Here is a 23,185-nt window from a genome sequence, read left to right on the forward strand (position 1 = left end):
TTCCGCTCCACTCCCTCTCTCTTCCTCCCCACTCCCTCTCTCTTCCGCTCCACTCCCTCTCTCTTCCTCCCCACTCCCTCTCTCTTCCGCTCCACTCCCTCTCTCTTCCTCCCCACTCCCTCTCTCTTCCTCCCCACTCCCTCTCTCTTCCTCCCCACTCCCTCTCTCTTCCGCTCCACTCCCTCTCTCTTCCGCTCCACTCCCTCTCTCTTCCTCCCCACTCCCCCCTCTCTCTTCCTCCCCACTCCCTCCCTCTCTCTTCCTCCCCACTCCCTCTCTCTTCCGCCCCAATCCCTCTCTCTTCCGCTCCACTCCCTCTCTCTTCCTCCCCACTCCTTCTCTCTTCCTCCCCACTCCCTCTCTCTTCCTCCCCACTCCCTCTCTCTTCCTCCCCACTCCCTCTCTCTTCCTCTCCACTCCCTCTCTCTTCCTCCCCACTCCCTCTCTCTTCCTCTCCATTCCCTCTCTCTTCCGCTCAACTCCCTCTCTCTTCCGCTCAACTCCCTCTCTCTTCCTCCCCACTCCCTCTCTCTTCCTCTCCCCTCCCTCTCTCTTCCTCTCCACTCCCTCCCTCTCTCTTCCTCTCCACTCCATCCCTCTCTCTTCCTCCCCACTCACTCTCTCTTCCTCTCCACTCACTCTCTCTTCCTCTCCATTCCCTCTCTCTTCCGCTCAACTCCCTCTCTCTTCCGCTCAACTCCCTCTCTCTTCCTCCCCACTCCCTCTCTCTTCCTCCCCACTCCCTCTCTCTTCCGCTCCACTCCCTCTCTCTTCCTCCCCACTCCCTCTCTCTTCCGCTCCACTCCCTCTCTCTTCCGCTCCACTCCCTCTCTCTTCCTCCCCACTCCCTCCCTCTCTCTTCCTCCCCACTCCCTCTCTCTTCCGCTCCACTCCCTCTCTCTTCCGCTCCACTCCCTCTCTCTTCCTCCCCACTCCCCCTCTCTCTTCCTCCCCACTCCCTCCCTCTCTCTTCCTCCCCCACTTCCTCTCTCTTCTGCCCCACTCCCTCTCTCTTCCGCTCCACTCCCTCTCTCTTCCTCCCCACTCCTTCTCTCTTCCTCCCCACTCCCTCTCTCTTCCTCCCCACTCCCTCTCTCTTCCTCCCCACTCCCTCTCTCTTCCTCTCCACTCCCTCTCTCTTCCTCCCCTCTCCCTCTCTCTTCCTCTCCATTCCCTCTCTCTTCCGCTCAACTCCCTCTCTCTTCCGCTCAACTCCCTCTCTCTTCCTCCCCACTCCCCCTCTCTTCCTCTCCCCTCCCTCTCTCTTCCTCTCCACTCCCTCCCTCTCTCTTCCTCTCCACTCCATCCCTCTCTCTTCCTCCCCACTCACTCTCTCTTCCTCTCCACTCCCTCTCTCTTCCTCTCCATTCCCTCTCTCTTCCGCTCAACTCCCTCTCTCTTCCGCTCAACTCCCTCTCTCTTCCTCCCCACTCCCTCTCTCTTCCTCCCCACTCCCTCTCTCTTCCTCTCCACTCCCTCTCTCTTCCTCTTCACTCCCTCTCTCTTCCTCTCCACTCCCTCCCTCTCACTTCCTCTCCACTCCATCCCTCTCTCTTCCTCCCCACTCACTCTCTCTTCCTCTCCACTCACTCTCTCTTCCTCTCCACTCACTCTCTCTTCCTCTCCACTCCCTCTCTCTTCCTCTCCACTCCCTCCCTCTCTCTTCCTCTCCACTCCATCCCTCTCTCTTCCTCTCCACTCACTCTCTCTTCCTCTCCACTCCCTCTCTCTTCCTCTCCACTCTTCTTCTTTTCATCTCTCCCTCCCTCCCTATTATTCATTACCCCCCTCTGTTTTACATCCGTATCGACCACAACCCTGCTGCCAAATGAATGATGGATTTTATCACGTCAAAGGCTAAGTTTTCCGACATTGGGTTATAGGGCCCTGCTTATATTTCACTCACATCCAGAAAATTGTCGGTTGCAGTTCAGGTCAAGGTCCTACTACAACAAATTGACAAACAAAAGTGTTCAATTGTCGTGCACTGAGAGCAAATTGGACTTTAATCAGGTGCTCTGGCTGTGCTGTGTTGTGACGATCCCCAGCCAATCTCTCTGCCTCTAAAGAAGCCTGTGTCTTTACATATTAGACAGAGTAATCTCCCTCACACGCTGCCAGTCTGCCACAAAGTCAATATGTCACCACGTGCCCCCAACTCTGTCATCTCAATACTTGCCTCTCTTATTGATCTCTCCTGTGAAAAATGTGGAGCAACATTCATCAGTAAAGGGCAACTTCATTTTGTGAGAAGAAATTGTATTTTCTTCTCATGCCTAATTTGCAGTTTATGTAATCAGAGATTGAATCATTCTTCATCTCAGTGCATAGCAATGCAGTCAGACCTGTGTGTGTGTGTGTGTGTGTGTGTGTGTGTGTGTGTGTGTGTGTGTTTGAACGTGTGTGTGTGCGTGCATGCCTGGAATATCGGCAGGCTGTTTGCGACAGGCCAGTGGAGGAGCCGGACTTGGCCATCACCATGTATAAGAAGAACAAGATGTTTGACGACATGATTCGCCAGACATCACCCAGACCTGTTGGCTGAGACTCACCTGCACCTGGCTATGGTCAGCGATAGGGGGCGCTGTCTAAAGAGAAAATATAAACATCTTATAGGGATCATTTTGAAAAACTCTTATCAGAGGGTCTCAAGGTGATTTAGATTAGCCAGGAAAACCAGGTTCCCTAATCTCTATTTCAGGAGTTGGAGATAGAGTCCAGGTTTTCGGAAGCGGATTACCAGTATATGGAGGGCCAGGAGTGGAAGGCTGCAGTCAACATGTACCGTGTCAACGACATGTGGGAGGAGGCCTACAGGGTATGTGTCCACATCACTAACAAAGTTAACCTGAGAGAGTGAGTGTCTGTCAACAGCAGGACTGTGTGATTGTGACACCCCTGGCTTGGCCTGTTATGCTGTATCAAGGACAGTGGTCTGTGCTAACAGACAGAGCAGAAGGAGCACAGGGTGGATGTGTTACACTGCAAGACCTCTCACAGGCCTCCTAACATTCTCTCTAAAAACATAATCACCTGGCTGCAACTATGCTACTTCTGCTCCCTCCTTTCAGGCCCGCCATTGGACCAATATAGAGGCACATCCTCTTTATTTAACACTCAGTTGTACAATTATTTATTAAGAGCTCCAGTAGAAAAAATTCAATTTATCTAGCTCTCTCTACAGCTCTCTCTCTGTATGTAGCTGTTTCGCTCTCTCTTGCTCTTCTCCGTGCTGTGAGAGGCACGTGAGGTGATTGTTGGTGGGAGCTTCTGGCATATTAATCAGTTGTTCCTGCTCCTCTTCCCCTGTGTGTGTGTGTGTGTGTGTGTGTGTGTGTGTGTGTGTGTGTGTGTGTGTGTGTGTGTGTGTGTGTGTGTGTGTGTGTGTGTGTGTGTGTGTGTGTGTGCGCGTGGCAGGTGGCGAAGAGCCATGGGGGAGCCAGTGCCCATAAGCAGGTGGCCTACCTGTGGGCCAAGAGTCTGGGAGGGGGGGCTGCCGTCAAACTGCTCAACAAGTTTGGTCTGCTGGAGACCGCCATCGACTTTGCAGCAGACAACTGGTGAGTAGATCAATGCACTGGACTGCACTTTACTGTACTGTACTGCCTGGAACCTCTTCAATATCGCTGTGATGAAGAATCTCTCTGCAGTTAAATTCTGATCACTGGGAGGTACTTGATGAAGTATCTGATGTATCTGTTCTGTGATTTACACAATACCAAGCCTATCTTATATTGCACAACATGTTCGAATTTGAAAACATTTTGTTAATAGTCTGAAGCATTCAACAAGACATAAGCTATTAAGCCCTTCCCCATTCATTCCTATGAGAAGAGTCAATATTGATGCAGTAGCTCTGTAACCTTGTAGAGGAGACTGTGGTCATGACTCTTCTCTTGTCCTCTCTCAGCTCCTTTGCCTTTGCCTTTGAACTGGCTCGTCTCTCCACCAAGAACAAGATCCCTGAGATCCACCTGACAAACGCCATAATGCTGGAGGATGAGGTATAATACCACAGCTTATACAATTCCAACGTACACACACACAGACACGCGCTCACACACACACACAAACACACACACACACACCACTTCCAACTCCTACTCATCCTCACAATCACACACTCATTGTCACTCAAGGTTACTCTGCAGGTTGCATCATATCAAAGATTAATTAAAATGTTCTCCGTTGCCGGCCCAAATTTGTGTCTGAGCGCCGTGGTTCTGCAGCCATTAAATGTCACGTATGCATTATTAATCCCTCCAACGCCGAGCACTGAGCTGTGATATTGTTTCATTTTTCAAGGGCAAGTTCGCCGAAGCCAAGACAGAGTTCATCAAAGTGGGGAAACCAAAAGAGTGCAGATGTAGGTATATCAGGAGGAGTTTTTCTTCGCCACCTAGCAAGTGGTGCCGGCATGTGTCCCCTACAGAAGTCAGAGCTTCAAGCCTTCCTGAGTAGACTTCAAAAGGAGCGCCGGTGCCAGCACAGCTCATGCCTCTTCCACTTCAGAACTTCCCCTCACTTCTCTGTACATTGGTTATAGACCACCTAATAAGTGTGTTAGATGATGTGGTGCAGGCAGGCAGGTTTGGAGGGGAGCTCAGCTCTCACACACACGTAGCAGAGTAGCTGAGGAACACTCAACCCTGTTCTCTTACAGTGAGGGAAAAAAGTATTTGATCCCCAAGATCAAAGAGCTCTCCAAGGATGTCAGGGACATGATTGTAGACCTACACAAGGCTGGAATGGGCTACAAGACCATCGCCAAGCAGCTTGGTGAGAAGGTGACAACAGTTGGTGCGATTATTCGCAAATGGAAGAAACACATAAGAACTGTCACTCTCCCTCGGCCTGGGGCTCCATGCAAGATCTCACCTCGTGGAGTTGTAATGATCATGAGAACGGTGAGGAATCAGCCCAGAACTACACGGGAGGATCTTGTCAATGATCTCAAGGCAGCTGGGACCATAGTCACCAAGAAAACAATTGGTAACACACTACGCCGTGAAGGACTGAAATCCTGCTGCGCCCGCAAGGTCCCCCTGCTCAAGAAAGCACATATACAGGGCCGTCTGAAGTTTGCCAATGAACATCTGAATGATTTTAAGGAGAACTGGGTGAAAGTGTTGTGGTCAGATGAGACCAAAATCGAGCTCTTTGGCATCAACTCAACTCGCTGTGTTTGGAGGAGGAGGAATTCTGCCTATGACCCAAGAACACCATCCCCACCGTCAAACATGGAGGTGGAAACATTATGCTTTGGGGGTGTTTTTCTGCTAAGGGGACAGGACAACTTCACCGCATCAAAGGGATGATGGACGGGGCCATGTACCGTCAAATCTTGGGTGAGAACCTCCTTCCCTCAGCCAGGGCATTGAAAATGGGTCGTGGATGGGTATTCCAGCATGACAATGACCCAAAACACACGGCCAAGGCAACAAAGGAGTTGCTCAAGAAGAAGCACATTAAGGTCCTGGAGTGGCCTAGCCAGTCTCCAGACCTTAATCCCATAGAAAATCTGTGGAGGGAGCTGAAGGTTCGAGTTGCCAAACGTCAGCCTCGAAACCTTAATGACTTGGAGAAGATCTGCAAAGAGGAGTGGGACAAAATCCCTCCTGAGATGTGTGCAAACCTGGTGGCCAACTACAAGAAACGTCTGACCTCTGTGATTGCCAACAAGGGTTTTGCCACCAAGTAATCCAGGCTCTGTCGCAGCCGGCCGCGACCGGGAGACTCATGGGCGGCGCACAATTGGCCCAGCGTCGTCCAGGGTAGGGGAGGGAATGGCCGGCAGGGATGTAGCTCAGTTGATAGAGCATGGCGTTTGCAACGCCAGGGTTGTGGGTTCGATTCCCACGGGGGGCCAGTATAAAAAAAAAAAAATTTAAAATAATAATTATGTATTCACTAACTGTAAGTCGCTCTGGATAAGAGCGTCTGCTAAATGACAAAAAAAAAAAAAAAAATAAAAAAATATATATAAATAAAAAGATTAACAAAAATAAAATAAAAATAAAATAAGTAATAAGTCATGTTTTGCAGAGGGGTCAAATACTTATTTCCCTCATTAAAATGCAAATTAATTTATAACATTTTTGACATGTGTTTTTCTGGATTTTGTTGTTGTTATTCTGTCTCACTGTTCAAATAAACCTACCATTGAAATTATAGACTGATCATGTCTTTGTCAGTGGGCAAACGTACAAAATCAGCAGGGGATCAAATACTTTTTTCCCTCACTGTATATCGAGGTGGAGTTGAGTTTTGATAACTGGTCGCGTGATTTGCTTTGTTTGTCCTGTACAACTGCGGTCCTTCTGTGGGGTGCTGAAATTCATACTTTTAATAAAAACTTTTAGAAAATACAACCTCAGAATTTTTCCTCGTTGCTCGTAAGCTGAGATTCAATTAAGTATGTGCTATCCGGTATCCTTGGGATGTCCCTACCCCATTAAAGTTTACATTTTAAATGGTAAGGGTTAAGGTTACGGTTGGGGTTAAGTTATTGTTAGGGTTTAGGGTAGGGACGTCCCAAGGCTCCCGGATAGCACAGACCCAATTGAATCTCAGTTTATGTAGTACGAGCAATGAGGGAAATGTCGGTGATTGTATTCGCTAAAAGTTTTTATTCAAGTATGAATTTCAGCACCCCGCGGAAGGACCACAGTTGTACAGGACAAACATAGGTACAGGTAAGCTTTTTCAGAATTGACATTTTTACAAGAATCGACTGATGGTGGCACAACTACCTCTCGATATAAGATAACGGCGTTGAGCATTCCTCAGCTAGTAGCAGAGGAACTGGAGCCCTGTCACTGAGCCTGTTTGATCTCTGTATCCTGTAGAGGGTATAGGATGGGAGATAACTGTACTGTAGACAGACCTACAGTATTAGAGCTACTGGAAGATAACACAATTAGTGTAAAAACTAGTGACACATTGTCTAGTTAATATCAACTGGAGCTGGAGCACTTTAATCTGTGAATATCAAGTATTTTAGAGAGTGTTTGCTGTCTTCAATCTGATAAATAAAAAACTTGAACTATAACAAAATGAAGAGGGAGGTTAACTCACAGCCTGGTGTGTCCCTTACAGGTACGTTCATAACCAGGACTGGGTTGGAGCCCAGAGGTGGCGGAGGCCAACGACCCAGACTGTGTGTCAGATGTGCTGGTGGGCCAATTTCTGTTTTGAACAGAAGGACTTTCAGAAGGCTGACGCCTTCCTTCTCAGGGCTCAGAAGCCAGAGCTGGTCATCAAGTACCACAAAGTAAGACACTGTCTTTATGTTTGAACTGGGCAGAACTGACACTCCAGACTCCTAATTGACAGTCAGGAGCTGACAGGGTTGGTTTGAAAGAGGACTTTGGAGATGTGAATGAATCAAACCATTTGACTCAGATTGTCCTCAGTGAGGTTTAATACTTAAAATCAGGAATTATCTCTGTCACCAAAAAAAGAAACTGTTAAATTTATGCAAGAAGCCACAGTGATTATATAGTGAGCCTTCATCATTCTTAATCAGAGGGTTCATATTCTAGTCAATTCATTATTCTCTGTGTTCTGAAGCTTTACAGAGAATACTACAAGTTAAACAGAATGCAATGCTCCGTAATGTTTTCATTCCATAATTCACGCTGTTCGTTTGGCTGGATGTGCTTCACAGAGTTTGGTGCCCCCGGGTACTGAGTGCTGTTGTTGTTGTTGGTGTTTTGTTGTTGTTTTAGGACGTGGAGAAGTGGAGTGATGCCATGCAGAACTGTAAAGAGTACCTGCCCAACAAGCTGAGCATCCTCCAAGAGGAGTATGAGAAGGAGGGTGCCAAGAAGTGCTCCCGGTGAGCAAGACACTTACACACACTCCAACAACATCTGTGTTTTTACATCACTTTTTCCTGGTTATTATCACTTTTTTAACTTGTTTGTTTGTGGCTTTGGCGAGGCAGAGAAAACGTGTTTCACCGTTACATGTTAACAGAGAAGGAGAAGAAAGAAACGGTCATGTACACACTGTGGTGTCGTGGTCTGTTATTCATCTGGATGTGCATTGGGTCGATGCGTTATTAAACATTGGCAGCGTTTTATCCTGAATGAAATCAGCTCATTATAGTGCAGACACGCAGCGCCTCCATCCGTCTCCAACCATCAGCTCCCTGCTTTTTAATGACTTGTGGGAAAAGATCAAAGCCTTTCAAAGAAAGTGAGACATTTATTCTGCAGTTTTTAGTTCAGTTCCTAATTGAGAGTAATTCAGCCCTCTGATACTGTCAATCATGCTCAGTTGAGAGCCAGAACTCTCTAACACATGTTGCCTTTCACTTTGACTCGTTTCTGTCTTTAACATCACAAGGGTTGAGTTTGTAACGCAGTGGAGGAGAAAGAGAGAGATACGATTTTAATGAGAGAAGTGTGCACTGTGTATTCTTGTATTTGCCTTTCGAAGCCTTAATCATTAATCGCATACAGACATGTACAGTATTCTGTCTGTTCTTAGAATGGGCTTCCAAGTCTTATGTTCTAGTTCTGTTATTCCCTTCACTTCCATCTGGTCCATTAATCACCAATGCGTCTCAGTTATAGCTAATTCATAGTGCCAAGGAGGACATGTAAATGTCTTACTGATGGTGTGTGGGTGTATGTTCTCTGTCTGTGTACAGTGGGGTGGAGGGCATGGTGGAGCAAGCCAGGGAATGGGAGCAGTCTGAGGAGTACACCTGGGCCGTTGAGTGTTACCTCAAGGTCAAGGACTCCACCAACGTCCCCCTCATGGAGAAGTGCTGGATGAAGGTACACAATGGAGCCCCAGGACTGTCAATGAATGTCACTATAGCATAACCCACACATGCTGTCCTTACAAACCGACTGCTGTAGTTTCACTTGTGTTTCTGTGTATGAGACAAGCCTCTATCTGTGGCCCTGGATGTACGGTTGTGCCACTTCATATTTCCTGTGTGTTTCTGTGCCACTATCTGTGGCCCTGAGCATAGTGCCTCAATGTGTTGTGTGTATGACCTCCTCCAGGCTTCTGAGTTGGCAATCAAGTTCCTGACCCAGGAGAGGGCTGTGGATGTGATCCACGCTGTGGGCCCTCACCTCACCCAGTTCAGGAAGTACAGTGCTGTGAGTCACCACTCACTTCCTGCTGTGGATCCCTCAATACTAACAGCTTCTTGATATTGATCATTCCGTGTTATTTTGTACATGCGTGGTTTTAGGCTACTGTATGTCAACTGGTATGTGGAAATTCTATTTAAGTAAATACAGCAATTTCATGCTATTTAGAATGTTTATTCATATTGATTTGACATGGAGTGTAGAAGACAGGTATCCAATCAAAGATTGCATTGACGGGACCATTATGTGCCTGTTCATAGCTAGTCTTGAACAAATACAGTATGAATGTTCATCTTTCACTCCTTCAAAATGTTTGAGGTCAAATATCAATTTCGTCTTTTAGAAAAATTCTGTGAAAAAGATTTAGGGGACATAACTACATTCAGCAACAGCTTTTATCAATCTAAAGGTGTGGAGGTCGCTCTGCCAACGGAAAGCGAGGGTTTTGATGCGAGTGTGTTGATAGAAAAAGACAAGGCATCCCATGTTTTATGCCTATTCTCTGGTGTCCTTCAAGCATTCTTTTGAGATGCCAAATGTATTATTTTCCTCAGGCGGCTGAGCTGTACCTCAACCTGGACCTAATTAAGGAAGCCATAGATGCATTCATCGAGGGAGAAGAATGGAACAAAGCCAAGAGAGTGGCCAAGGAGCTGGATCCAAGGTGAGCCTGTCTACAACGCTGCCTGGTTGCCCCTGACAACAAGCCTATCCAGCTAGAATACCCCCTCTGTCATTAGGCTACAGCTAGGGGAAATCACACAGTGTGTCAGTCAGAGGCCTCACAGGCATCAGTCAGCTGCTGCTGCCTCTAAAAACCAGCGAGACAGAGGGAGATTTAGTGAATGGGATTCGATTCCTTTAATCTATTCTGTATGTTGCATTATAGTCATTTAGGATCTCATCCAGTGTGAATGACAGTACCTAACTAGTTAATGTGGTTATTTATTTTATTTTATTTTTGTCAAAGTCAATTTTATTAGACAATGTGTTTTTCTCATTCACATGGCTGTTGTCATGTTTGACTTAGCTTTGTCTCAACATCCCTGCTTGTTTCAGAGCCTTTATAATGCATATATAATCAACTGCTGTGCTGTCTGTCTGGAAAACAGAACAGACTCCTTCACACAATGAGAGCTGCTGATGCTCCATAGGCTCCCACTTATTACTGTTGTCCTTTAGTACAGTACATTTGTGTTGTGATTTATCTATCTGGGGAGTAGTACATGGTGGCATTGCTTTCATATACTCCAGCTCCTGAACACAGTCATTATAGTACATAATAGAGGACAATGAAGGATATTTAACTTTTCTTCTGCATTGTGTGTCTATCCTAACTACTCATGTAGGTTTGAAGATTATGTGGACCAGCGATACAAAGAACACTTGAAAAACCAAGGCAAAGCTTATTAGGTAAGTAGCTACAATTTAACGTAACTACGTATTGCAAATAATAAGCCAATTTCTAAGTAATACTTACTCAGCAAGTACAGTATAACTTGCAATATTATATGTATACAATGTTATTAAAAAAATAAGCTTTTGATTTCAGTTGAGAATCAGAAAGGGTAGTGTCAGTGTCATTTTGCGGTGGTGTACTATAAGATACCTTGCATGTCACAGTGTGTACCCACCTCTAATTCCTCAACTCTCTCCTCCTCACCTCCTCTTTCTCTGCTCCCCGACTGTTGGGAGGAGATCATTGAAATGGTGGCCTAGATTCCATCCACTCAGAAATAAGAGCTGAATAACAGAATTGATCCAGATTCCCAGTCCTTCCTCTCTTTGCTATACCACATCAGAATGGCTCAGTGGCTCTGACTTCTCTAGTTGAATGATGATGAAAAAGTCCCGCCTGTGAAATGTGAATGGCAGATTTGGAAGAACGTGTCGCTCCATGTGTATTGTTTGCATAATGCACCAAAGACCTCATAATGTGCGTGTTTGTAACCATCAAGCTAGTTTTAAAAGCATGTTTCAAAGTTTCTGGAAGCTAGCTATTACAAGGCTTCCATTGCCTTGTAAAACTACTGAAAGGCTTCCATTGCTTTTTGTAGTAGTTTTTCTGTAAGTGTATACCATCAATTAGTAATTTGTGATCTTCTCTAATCCTAGCTGATAGGAGTGGATGTCATGGCAGCTCTGGACATGTATACTGAGAGAGGCAAATGGGAGAAGTGCATTGAGATCGCCTCTAAACAGGTAGTGACTCTACCATCAACACATACTGCTTTAGTATCATTGTCTTTCATCCTTTTCATTGTATTTTCACAGTTTTATTCCATTACTGTTTTTCTTTTTAATATTTGTAGAGTTACAAGATTCTTCACAAGTATGTGGCCCTGTACGCCACCCACCTGATCAAGGAGGGAGATGCAGAGAAGGCCCTGAACTTGTATGCCCCGCATGGCGCCCCAGCCAACCCCCCAGAACTTCAAAATCTACAAGAGGATGTTCCTGGACCTGCTGAGCCTGCTGGGTAGACACAGCGCTGAGTCAGTAACAGGTCAGAACGTACTGTATAGTGACCACACGTATTGTCCCTATGTATAATCCTTGTGTGTAGTTGCTATGTAATGACAGTTTAAGGTAGTGACAGTTTTTTATAGTCTCGTTGTCTATCTGTTTGCAGTGTGAGAACCTGACCAAGTCTTCGGAGGCCAACTCTCCTGCCCACGAAGAGTTTGAGCAGATGCTGATCTCGCACTACTACGCCACGTGATCCGCTGCCACGGGGGTTGACCAACTGTACATTCACCTGCTTTTTCCATGACATAGACTGACCAGGTGAATCCAGAGCTGATCCCTTATTGATGTCACTTGTTAAATCCACTTCAATCAGTGTAGATGAAAGGAGAGGAGCAGTGTTTCCGCTCCACTCATTTTGCTGTGGCGCTGCACCACGGAAAAATAATTGCCGCCACTATGGAATATGGAACATGAAAAAAACATTTCTGCTGAGGGGCACTTTAAAGATGCTAGAACAGTCCACATTTACTTTTCCTCTGCAAACAAAACGAGTAATTGATAGATAAAGTTACAGGACGAGTGCCATAGGGAGGAAAACATGCATTCTGACAAGCAGTCAATGCACAACAATTCTTGCAATTGCAAAAACAGCAGTTTTAATGGCCTTTGTTAAAAAGAGGGGGATCCCAGCTTTCCATTCCTACTTTATTTATTTCTCAACTTCTAAAACTGCACTATTTTAAACCCAGAGTTTTTAACAGCAGCATGGTTAAGCAAGTTAACACTCAGCAATTTGCAGTGAGTGCATATGGGAGAGTGGGGCTAAATGTAACACCGGTCAATTGTAGGCTAACTTGGGGTACAATGCCACTCTACCTCAAAATATTTTTTGGGGAGTGACTTAAAAAAAAATATGAGACATAATATTCTTTGTTGAGCAAGAGTAGTGGCAACCAGGTAAAGTGATGGGGGGGAAGAGGAATGGTGATATGAAGTGGTTTCTGTGAGAAGTACAGGCAGGGAGCGTATTACCCCGAATGGCGAGTTGCCCCAAGTTACCCTAACGGGTAGGCCTACATTAAATTCACTGTGTTTATGCAAGTTTTTTGGGACATAGAATTCATCAATAGGATAATAACTAGTTAAAATATCACATTTGGGATCTGGCTAATGATTAGCCCAATAGGGTAAATGCAGATAGGCAACCCCATGCTTCAGCCTATTTATTTGCACTTTGCTGCATCAGTTGGGCTACGGGTGATAATTGTTTATTGCTAATACCTGATTAATGGACTCATTTCTGGAGGTGTAAATTATATTTTAGATGGTGTCAGCATACTTTTATTTTCATTCATTTTGGAGTAGAATGTCCTTTTAAAAAGTCACCAGAACTGAGCTTCTCAGTCCTTCTACATAAGAATTCTAGGAGGGACCCAAGCTGTCTATCTCCCTGCTGCGCCACACAGAGCTTATCCCAGCTGACAAGGCCTTCTACGAGGCGGGCATGGCTGCCAGGGTAAGAGAACTGCTCGTATGAGCCTCAGCCAATCGCGCTGGGGGGCTTGAGCCCCCTGGGAACTATTCTGATCAAAGTCCCCTGAGTCTGTGCTCCTGGTAGGCCCGCTGGAGGTGTTATGAATAATGTTGTGCCCAAACAGCAGTATGGAGTAGCATATCGCATCGTCCATGTTCAGAATGAAATAATTTTGGAAAATGTCAAACTCTCCCGACTCGCTGAAGAACTATTTGTCTTTCAAAAAAAAAAAAAAATGTTACTCCAGTATTCGGATTTAGTTGTGAATGTCAGGTTGATGATGGTGAATGTGATTCTCTCTACAGGCTGTGGGCTGGGAGAACATGGCCTTTATTTTCCACAACCGCTTCCTGGTTCTGTCTGATGTGAGTCCCCACTCAGCTTTACCTGGGGGTTTCAACTCAACTTGACCTAAATCTGCAGACTTTTTCACTCAGCATAAAAACTTCACATGTAGCATATATGATCGATAGCAATGTATATTTCATCATATGAACAGTGATGAGTAACTATCCTGAATGAAAAATGTTCTGTATCCATTGTGTTTGAATTAGATTGTTTGAAGAAGAGATAGTGAGTGAATGTTGTCTTGATGCCTGTTGTTGTTTGTGTGTTGTGGTGTTTCCAGGAAGATAGATTAAGGAAATCTGGACACTCAGGACTACTCTGATTTCCAGGACACGTACATCCCCTTCGAGGTTCCTGTCCCTGCTAAGCTACACGTCACTGTAAGGCACAAGTCGATTTTTTGCTGTGCTATTATCATATCATTTGCTTTGCTGTGTCGTTATGATGTCTTATAACATGACAGGTCTGAAATGTTGCTGTGTTATGACTGTCCTGTGACAGTGTTACCTTGATAGCTCATTACGTTGTGATTTTGTTTGCTTAGCTACAGTATGTTACTATTTAATGATGTGTGTAATGTTGCTGTAGTGTGACTGTCCTGTGTTAGTCTTATGTTATGATGGCACTAAGCTGTGATGGTGTTATGGTATGAGGCTGTTGTTGATGCTGTTGATGTTGTTGTCGTGTCCCAGGATGCCCAGAGTGAGGAGATCCGTGACTGGGTGTTGACGGTGTCCATGGACCAGCGGGTGGAGCAGGCAGGCGCTGCCCAAAGACGAGAGGGACACCTACAAAGCCTCTCTACTGGCAGCCAACACCGGCATCCGCTCCCTGCCTTGCGTCATCGCAGGTGGGTGGGAGAACCCCCCTACAGAGCACCTTACCCTCTCCCATCTATGGAATTACCCCAGTGTCTAGGACTGTACCATCTACTCCAGGGGTGTGAAAAGTATGAGGGGGCTATTATTGGAGAGTATTTTATAATTGCCTGTTATTATTGTAATTTGCATGGATTCACAAAATTACATATGAACCCCAACATATTTTGTTATTCAACCTAACTAGTTGATGTCAGGTGAGAGTGTGTTTACTGTGCTGGTAGGCAGAGCAGAGTTGCTGTCCAGGGTGCTGACTCCTGCTTTCTCAGAGGCCTGCACCAGTCATAACATAACTGACAAATCACAGATGCATATAACCTCTGGTATACAGTACGTAGAGATGCAGTGCTATCCAGAGATACAGGGACTGACTGGTCTCCCACAACACCCAGAGGACTGTGTTGTGTTCAGGGAGGCAGTTAGCAGACCCACGTACGATGTTAATTGGTTGACTAATCATACGAATGTAATGAAAGCTCTCTCTCTCTGTCTCTCTCTCTGTCTCTCTCTCTCTCTCTCTCTATGCAAACCCAGGCTATCCGGTCCTGCGGAATAAGATTGAGTTCAAAGGACCTGGCAAGGCAGCAAACAAGGACGACTGGAATAAATTCGTAATGGCCACAAAGGTAAGAAGGGGGTTTGTTATGTTAGCCCTGGAGACTACATCACTGTGCTTGTTACCTCCTCTGCTGATTTAGCTGCTAGTCCATCAGCCTCACCCGCATGAAACACTGGGTTTGATTTATATTTAATCCACACTTTAGATCACAGGCACTCACGCAGGTTTAGAATGTACAACGTGTAAAGTTGAATCTTAGAGAAGGGCCCATTTCATTTCAGTGTGTTTCATCATCATCCTGTGTGTGATTTGGATTACAGAGGTGTGAATAGTAAATGGACTGATGTCCACAAACAGAGATTTAAAGACTGTCTTTTTACACGTATGCACGTTTGCACACACACACAGTCGTCCCTGTGGTTCCCTGTATGTAATCTGATATGTGATTGGCTGGTCTGTGTGTGTGTCCTCTTCTCAGACCACTCACAGCCCGGAGTGCCAGGATGTGCTGAAGTTTGTGAGTCAGTGGTGTGGAGGGCTCCCCACCTCTGGCTTCTCCTTCCACTGACAGGACCAGGTTGCTGAAAACTCCATCTCCGTCCAGTGTACCACACACCAGCGTACCCATAACTACAGTAACTTACCATACCGTGCTTTGCTTAGAGCCTCTGCATACTTCTCTGAATTATTTCATCCATCCTCCTCTCCACCTGGCGCACTCCTCTCCATCTCTGGTTTGGTTTTAGCGTTGAACAGTTCACATCATTCCATAACAATAGACTGTTGAGAAGACCTGCTGTGTTACTGCTCCATACATTTCTACAGTGCTGACATCAGCACAGTCCTTACTGGCCTCCCATTGGCCACTTAGTCCCTGATGTCAGGATTCTGTGTCACCATGGGGATGTCTGTAAAGTTCAGCAGAACATTCCTCCTCTCTTCTCCTCTGTGCGTCTGTCCTGTTTTACCTCTGTTTGAGTGTGTGTTCATGACCATTTTCTCCTATGTTCCTGGTACTGTAGAAGGAATGGAGTAGGCTACAACCAAAGTGTGTGTTTTTATTTAGTTGAGGGACTTCAAAGATGCCTTTACACTTCAGGTGATGTATCTTCATAATCAGAAGTGCTGTTATCTGTAATAAGTGTGCTGTGTTCTAAAAGCAAAGTTCCAGAATGATAGGAGAATTTGACATAATGCACTTTAGAATACTGTTTTGGCTTCATGTATTGTTGAATTCTATGCAGTTTTGAATGTATTTCATATGTTGGAAATATAGTTAAATAAGAAATATTCTGCACCAATTTCTTCTAATACTCAGGTCTTGGTTATTAGACCTTTAATAGAAGTAAATAAATATAAGTCCACCTAGAAAATTGTTGTACTATTAGGCCCCATTGTTTTTACTAATTTAGTTGTGTGTTCAACCAAAATGACATTTTGTGGATGAACAAAAAAGGTACAACACACAGCTCAGTGCATGTATTATCTTATAGCTATTAGTAGATTACCTGCTATTAAACTGGGTTGTAGGTATATTCACATTTCATGAATCATTGCACCCTTACCCACTCAGGTGGAGTGTTTCCCAGACAAAGAATAGCCCTTATGGACAAAGGTTTCAGCCACCAAAACGCCCATTCATGGCCATCATCAGAAAGGCTCACCCAAATACATATCGATTCTGATTTTTCCCCACAATAATTAAAGGTAGAATAACTAGCTGTCTCTTGTAGAGCAAATATGGAACATCATAGATTATAGAACTATATTTTCATGTAATTTTTTATTTTAAGAGGGGGTGCGCAGAAATGATGAGGTCAGCACAGGTATCAGGTATCTCCTCAGCAAGGTATCACCAAGATATCATCTTTGTCAAAATCTTTCAGGGAACCCACCCTATTTTGTCTCCATACTTGACCATGTTTTTTTCCTCAACGTCTTCCATATAAATGTTGGTTATTTATTTAGGCCACCTATAGGCTACACTATTCTATCATCCATACAAATTCTACAGAAAACCGTGAGTGTGCTATAATTTTTTTCTCCAAAATTATCTGATTTATAATGAGATTATACAACAACAACAAAAACACCCGTGCCTAAAGGTTTGGCCTTTTAAAATGCAGAACCCTATTGCACAGTAGACTTTTACGCACCATAAAACTTGTAGTCATATATGGATGCGTTTTTCTGCCTGTGCTTCTTCAGTTATACTTCCAAAGATGGAAAGAATGGGAATTTCACCATCAGTAGGCCTACTCGCTCAACGTTATCTATTGGTGGCTTGAGGCCTAAAAGTTCTGAAAAGCGTTTTAAGAAACCGAGGCATGTTCAACTATTCCTTATAGGCTTAATTTTCCGTTTGTCCGAATGTTTTAATTGAAAGCAACACAGCGTATTACGTAATATCTAAATGTTTTAAGTAGGCCTAATTAGAAATCAGTGCATTGAAATAACGTTTTTGACCAAAATATTGAAATTGCATAATGTAATGCACACAGGCATGTCAGGCCTCTTTTCGGTTGTGTCCATCAGCCTACCTGTACTATACTGTCAAACTGACATAGGGAATTGTGACATCATTTGATACAACAGAACAGCATTCTCTCGATAAGAATGTAAAATCAGAAATCATGTGTTATAATAACCATTAATTTCCATTGCAAAGAAACAGAGTAACTAGTCTATGCAAACCAATTTAAGATGCAAGTGTCAGAATGGACACCCCAACAGTCTTCATGCTATGTCTCAAAATTATTGTAACACTGCCTTCATTTGTCTGGAACGCCTTTTAATTTTGAAAGTTAAATCAGTATAAATATTTTTAATTTGTATAGCCTGCATAAATAATAATTTTTAAACCAAACGTGCTCATTACTTTGAAATACTTAGGAGTTACTATCTCAAACTACAATAAACACAACTTTTTACCTTTTAGGTATTGTTGTAATCACTCTGTGGGTCTATTTATAAATGCAAAGGCCCTAGAGGTAAAACATAAACTAAACTAAGTAGTCAATTATTTATTTTTAAACAACGTTTTCGCGCTATTCGAGTCGTTTTCAGAGGGCCTGATATCGCCCATAATCAGGCTGACATTCACACCATATGAAAAAAATATTGTGAGGAACAGTGGCACATTTACACATTTAAGTTATACTCTTTCGTTCGATTTGGCTGCAAAAATATATGTCTTCAACAAAGCATTTCTTAATTAAGAACCTGTCGAACCGAAAACGTCTGATTTACTATGTCAAGCTTTGTCATTATTTCTGTTTGTGATAATGCACTTTACCACCAGAAACATTTCAGGAATGTTATCTGAAATATAGAAAATCATCATGAAAGTTTTACATGCATTCTGCATTGCAGTTTGACAAACCATGTTATTAATTTCACATTTGTGGATTGTCTGAACATAGCGCACCAAAAAAACAAAACCGATGCATAATTTGTGGTTTAAAAAAAAGAAAATCTTAACATTATTTTGTGCATTGTGAGATTTTATTGCCAAGAAATTGGTTACAACAATAATCATAATTGCAGAATATTACAAAATGTGCATGCGAAACGTAATCCACATAATCCACAACCCTTTTGTAAATCCCTGTTGATATGAGAGAATTTAATCACTGCGTTTTGCATGGCTGAAAAGATCAATCGTATCACATCACATTCCTTTTACCCTGACCTGAAACATGTAGGCCTATAACGACACTGTATTCCTTGAGTAATTTGACATGCACTGCTAGGCCGGACTACTATTCCAGCCACACGAATTATGTCACTGATGTCCTGATTTGTACTGCGAATTTTATTTTACGCATCTCTAGTTGACCATACATCACTGTGTAACAAAAAGCGTTGTGCGCATTAATGTGTTTGCCTATCTTTCGTTCCATTATAGTAAGCTATGCAATACATTTCACAAGCCTTCACTTAATATTGTCATACAACAAACACGTTGATTTAATACAGTCTATTACTTTCCGTTTTGTCACCATCCAGAGTCCCTTCTTCTGTGTATAGGTTCTAAGTGTCCCAGTTAGGAATCCACAAAGATCTAAATTCACATACTCCGCCACCCTTATCCGCAAGACGCAGCGTGTGCACTTCTATAGATGAGATTTCACCTCGACCTTACAGCAGTTAACGGTGCAGGCTATAGCAGAGAATGCAATGGCGCGCTCCAGTCGCTTCCTGACAGAATGGCTAGCACAAGGCACGGGACAGAACCTCCAAAGAAAGACCTTTCACCTTTGGAAGTAGAGGCTTGTCTGACGACCTATTACTGCGTAATGTAACGACACACATGAACACACTCATCGTACATGTAGATGATATTTACCCTCTCTCTTGGCATTCACCGCGTGCCTTAATTGTATGGACATTTAAATCAAGGTCCGCTGTGAACACGAGGAGAGACAGGGCCGCTTTAGTCTTGCTCTGTATCACTGTAACAGCTACTGTAATGGCAACTGCCTGACGAGCTGCAGTGCGCGTAAGGAGGTCAACCTCATTGAAAGCAACGGACTTGCACCAAAATGTACGACTACGTATTCCACCCGCTGGCTAGGCACCGTTATCCAATACAGTAGCGCATTGTCATTTACCATGGCATTTTTGTCACCCGTTGCGGGATGCGGGAAAGATGCAGGTCGACATGACAAATAGACTAATAAGACTAAACTCCACTGAAAATCTAAAAAGGCACACAAAAAGGCTAACCGTTATGTTATTAGGCCTACAGTACCTATATCCTGGCAGTGGCAATCTCCCGAGCGCATGAGATGTAGTCTATATTATTATTTCCTTGGATGTAGATATAGCCGGATCCTTGTTGGTGCAACGAACGCCAGGCCGGAGTGACAGCAGCGAAAATACAGGGCTTGCTGCAGTCGGTCCTTTAGCTCAACTCCCATGATACCAAAAAAATAGAAGATAGCCCATCTGGCTTCTCATCAGCTTTGTCAAATCTTGCATACGCTAAAATGCTAATGACCTAGATAGCTCATGCAAAATGCAGCAGAGGTAAGAAAGAGGGGAAAAAAGCTGTTGGGCTGAACAGTCATCCCCGCCTTTTGTGGGGGTCGGGCAGTGTGTGTTAGGAGGTGGAGGCACTGAACGCACCTGCATCATACAGGGGTTAGCTCAGTATTGGATAAATAGAGTGGGAGATGCAATTAGGCAAAGCTGTGACACACACATATTGATTTTGGGGATAAACAGAAGCCATATTGACAGAATCAAGAATATAAACGGATAATAGGCCTTGTAATATAACGTATTGAGAAGGTGCCAAAAGTAAATAATATATATAGATAGGCTAACAATCCCATATTTAGTAATAGCACTTTATTTACTATTAACTAAAAACCATGCATATCTACATAAGGTCTATGCGTATTTAAATGAGTTCCCCCCCACCTTTATAAAACAGAATATTGTGTCAAAATGCTGAGGCAAAAATATTTATACTTAACTTTGCAACATGTTATTCAGCGGAACAACTTACAGAAATGCGTTGTTGCGATACCTTTACAATCAACTCTCATTTTCCCCGAAACAACAACGAAACAGTCCGTACATCCGGTTGGGTACCAAGGATGGTCTCCTCCGCTGATGATGCTGAACAAAAATGTCCTTCCAGTGACATCGATTCTGCCATATTGTCTGCACGCTGCGAAAGATGGAAATTGGTGCCGTGATGAAAACACTCATATTCCACTGATTGTGCATTAAAAGACCCTGACTTCTTCAAAGGATGGGGGAAATGCTAAAAGCATAGGCTACATCTAAGCCGTACACAGAGAGGAGAGAGCCTTGGTGCAGTCTGGAGGCAGAGCCAGCCGAGACTGTCACGTAAAAGGGTCTGATGCAAAGAGCCATCTGACAGAGAGGAGGAGAGCAGCCCAGTTTATCATCGCCGTGCGCAGCTTAAAGCGTGGTCGCCCTGCTCCTCTCCCTTGTGCTGTTCATCCACTTCTCTTCTCTTCTGAGAATTATTCAGAAGGGAAGAAGTAGCATCTGCCGGTTTACTAAACAAATCGGAGGGGTTTCGAAATGGGACGCTCCAACTCCCCTTTTCCCTCATGTAATTGACTTACCGAGATTAGCCTACCTATACGCCTTGCAATGACAATAGACACGCGTTTGGCCATAATCATTAGACTACATTTTGCATTGACATCATTTTTCTGCTGAAAATAAACTTAGGCCTACTATCGACGTATAATTTGTTAGTCGCTCTGGATAAGAACGTCTGCTAAATGACGTAAATGTAAATGTGTAAATGAAAAAAAAAAAGTGAATGTCTGATGCGTTTTATTTTCAATTAGCACAATAGAAATATATAGGGGCCTAATATTATAGCTATGTGTTAAGTATAGGCTGATGTGGGGAAAGAAGGCTATAGGCTCATTTTTATAGGCATCTGGAAAAATGGAGACACCATCCCTCTTCACTATATCCCTGCTCTTGTGGAATGCACAATTATCAAACTGCAAGTGCCTGCGCATAATTAATTATTGATCATTCTCAAGAGCTCTGTCCATGTAGCCTACAGTGCTGTATTTTCATACTCGGCCAAACGTAAATATCTTGCTAACATGGCGAGAAACCTTCATGAAGTATTGGGTATTAAAATATGCCCACCCCAAATGGGCTGTCTCCATATGGCCTGTCATCTGTGCGTTCTCTCCCCCAACACCCACCCCCTGCCCTGTCCCATACGCCATACATCTCCCCCAACACCCACCCCCTGCCCTGTCCCATACGCCATACATCTCCCCCAACACCCACCCCCTGCCCTGTCCCATACGCCATACATCTCCCCCAACACCCACCCCCTGCCCTGTCCCATACGCCATACATCTCCCCCAACACCCACCCCCTGCCCTGTCCCATACGCCATACATCTCCCCCAACACCCACCCCCTGCCCTGTCCCATACGCCATACATCTCCCCCAACACCCACCCCCTGCCCTGTCCCATACGCCATACATCTCCCCCAACACCCACCCCCTGCCCTGTCCCATACGCCATACATCTCCCCCAACACCCACCCCCCTGCCCTGTCCCATACGCCATCATCTCCCCCAACACCCACCCCCTGCCCTGTCCCATACGCCATACATCTCCCCCAACACCCACCCCCTGCCCTGTCCCATACGCCATACATCTCCCCCAACACCCACCCCCTGCCCTGTCCCATACGCCATACATCTCCCCCCAACACCCACCCCCTGCCCTGTCCCATACGCCATACATCTCCCCCAACACCCACCCCCTGCCCTGTCCCATATGCCATACATCTCCCCCCAACACCCACCCCCTGCCCTGTCCCATACGCCATACATCTCCCCCAACACCCACCCCCTGCCCTGTCCCATACGCCATACATCTCCCCCAACACCCACCCCCTGCCCTGTCCCATACGCCATACATCTCCCCCAACACCCACCCCTGCCCTGTCCCATACGCCATACATCTCCCCCCAACACCCACCCCCTGCCCTGTCCCATACGCCATACATCTCCCCCCAACACCCACCCCCTGCCCTGTCCCATACGCCATACATCTCCCCCCAACACCCACCCCCTGCCCTGTCCCATACGCCATACATCTCCCCCAACACCCACCCCCTGCCCTGTCCCATACGCCATACATCTCCCCCAACACCCACCCCCTGCCCTGTCCCATACGCCATACATCTCCCCCAACACCCACCCCCTGCCCTGTCCCATACGCCATACATCTCCCCCAACACCCACCCCCTGCCCTGTCCCATACGCCATACATCTCCCCCAACACCCACCCCCTGCCCTGTCCCATACGCCATACATCTCCCCCCAACACCCACCCCCTGCCCTGTCCCATACGCCATACATCTCCCCCAACACCCACCCCCTGCCCTGTCCCATACGCCATACATCTCCCCCAACACCCACCCCCTGCCCTGTCCCATACGCCATACATCTCCCCCAACACCCACCCCCTGCCCTGTCCCATCGCCATACATCTCCCCCAACACCCACCCCCTGCCCTGTCCCATACGCCATACATCTCCCCCCAACACCCACCCCCTGCCCTGTCCCATACGCCATACATCTCCCCCAACACCCACCCCCTGCCCTGTCCCATACGCCATACATCTCCCCCCAACACCCACCCCCTGCCCTGTCCCATACGCCATACATCTCCCCCCAACACCCACCCCCTGCCCTGTCCCATACGCCATACATCTCCCCCAACACCCACCCCCTGCCCTGTCCCATACGC

General features: G+C 45.4%; 1 pseudogene; it reads left to right on the top strand.

The window, feature by feature from the left end:
- LOC121552143 overlaps positions 1-16,354 on the top strand; it is a 28,532-nt pseudogene extending 12,178 nt beyond the window's left edge.
- The last annotated feature ends 6,831 nt before the right edge of the window (positions 16,355-23,185 follow it).

Source organism: Coregonus clupeaformis, chromosome 36 (assembly GCF_020615455.1).
Source record: "Coregonus clupeaformis isolate EN_2021a chromosome 36, ASM2061545v1, whole genome shotgun sequence".
NCBI classification, from domain to species: domain Eukaryota; kingdom Metazoa; phylum Chordata; class Actinopteri; order Salmoniformes; family Salmonidae; genus Coregonus; species Coregonus clupeaformis.